This window comes from Scomber scombrus, chromosome 15 (genome assembly GCF_963691925.1).
Source record: "Scomber scombrus chromosome 15, fScoSco1.1, whole genome shotgun sequence".
NCBI lineage: Eukaryota > Metazoa > Chordata > Actinopteri > Scombriformes > Scombridae > Scomber > Scomber scombrus.
Window position 1 is genome coordinate 470,313 of NC_084984.1, and position 2,500 is coordinate 472,812.

The following is a 2,500-nucleotide window of genomic DNA, read 5'->3' on the forward strand; positions in this document are numbered from 1 at the left end:
TAAAGTTGATTATAATAAAAGTAAAACGATCATTGGAATAATTACACATATTGTTGACTTTTTAAACTATTAAATGACGTCATATTTAACAGAAACTACAGCTGTCAGATGATTAGAGAATATAAAGTATAAAGTAATAATAATATAAAGTATAGTAAATTAATATAAAGCATGAAATGAAAAGTAAAGTTTCATAAGAAGCTGAGTAAATCTGGTTAAATGTGCTGAAAAAAAGTCACAATTAATGTTGAATTGAGAATATTTGTGATGATTTCCTCATTTATTTCCTCATATTATAAACATAACTCCTATAATTAATATCAGTTATTAATGTGACAGCGTGAGAGGCGACGCGTTAAATGTGAAACTACAGAAACACAACAGTCAGTATTTTATTCATTAAAGCAGAAATGTGATAATTTCCATAAAGCTGAAACAGGAACAGCTGAGGAGACTTCCTGTCCAAACACACTACATTTCCCATAATGCACCTGGACAGCTCCTCCAGTCAGACATGAAGCAAATACATCAACATACATTCAACACTGTGATAGTAATAAAATAACACAATATTAATAATGTGAATCTGTTACCTTCCACAGCTGTGATGATGGTTCATATCTGTGCTGTTATAGATCATGATGATATAATAACATCCCAAAATATCACAGAACAACAGACTGGAAATAATTCCTTCATGAACCAGAGTTACTGGTTCTTCTGGGCGGTGACGTTCTTCTTCTTCTTCTGCTTCTATATATATAATATGTAAGATCATGCCAAACTAGTTGATATGGTGTTTTATTGAGAATTTACTGTTTTTAAGCAAGTTGAATTATTTGGTACAAAGTTTTTATGGTTACACCACTTAGACATTTTTGCCATAATCCTCTAATATATTCTCTCAAAATGGATTAAAAGCAGAAATTTGATGCTGGGTCCACAAAAAAAGAATGTGTGAAGTTATTCATACGTTTATTTTCACATTTTAACCCTTTAAATTTAAATAAACCACATGATCACTAATTAAACTCACTGACCTTTTATATACATGCAGACGACATGCTGCTCTGTGATTGGACGGTTTCTCAGTGTCCCAGATACTCAGCACAGAGCCGCTCTGATTGGCTGCAGAGCAACATGAATGACTCATATTTATGAGTAATAATCTGTCAGTGTTAATAATCTATAAAGTTTATTTGAATTTGACAGTGTGATGAACATTTATCTCAGATATAAATTATGATTCAAATCAGATTAAATCTTCAACCATCAGATAACTTAGAGAGCAGCGAGTTTATTTAAAGCCTGCAGATAAACATGAACCCTGAGCTGTGAGTCAGTTCACACTTCTCTTCATGATGAGTTAATATTTTATTGAATAAATCTGAGCTTGAAGAGGAAGTGCTCCTTCTTCTTCCTCTGCTGTTGGGCGGCAGCGTGACTCAGTGTCGCCTCTGCAGGTTTAAAGTGGAACTGACTGAAGCTCAGCTGCAGCAACCTGCTGACCTGCAGCACTGTTTAGTAAACAGCAGATGAGCTGGTTCAGTTATGAAATGTGAGCTCATCAAAGGACTGAATCAGGCTGCTTTGTTCAGGTAATGATGTTTAAACTGTGATTCCTGCTTCATGATGTAATGAGTCAAAGCTTCACAGCTGATTCCTGCTTCATGATGTAATGAGTCAAAGCTTCACAGCTGATTCCTGCTTTATGATGAAATGAGTCAAAGCTTCACAGCTGATTCCTGCTTCATGATGTAATGAGTCAAAGCTTCACAGCTGATTCCTGCTTTATGATGAAATGAGTCAAAGCTTCACAGCTGATTCCTGCTTCATGATGAAATGAGTCAAAGCTTCACAGCTGATTCCTGCTTCATGATGAAATGAGTCAAAGCTTCACAGCTGATTCCTGCTTCATGATGTAATGAGTCAAAGCTTCACAGCTGATTCCTGCTTCATGATGTAATGAGTCAAAGCTTCACAGCTGATTCCTGCTTCATGATGTAATGAGTCAAAGCTTCACAGCTGATTCCTGCTTCATGATGTAATGAGTCAAAGCTTCACAGCTGATTCCTGCTTCATGATGTAATGAGTCAAAGCTTCACAGCTGATTCCTGCTTCATGATGTAATGAGTCAAAGCTTCACAGCTGATTCCTGCTTCATGATGAAATGAGTCAAAGCTTCACAGCTGATTCCTGCTTCATGATGTAATGAGTCAAAGCTTCACAGCTGATTCCTGCTTCATGATGTAATGAGTCAAAGCTTCACAGCTGATTCCTGCAGGACAGCAGAGAGAAGTTAACACGTCACATTTAAATCATTCAATAGAAATCAGACTGTTACAGGAAGGAAGGTAACATACAATAATAATAATAGTAAAAAATAAATAAAAGAAAATACAAGATGGAAAAATAATCAATATCCAGAAATAAAAATAAATCTAAAATAAAATGAGTAAATGGAAAATTAAAAAGTCAAAAAGAGAAAAAATTAGAAAAA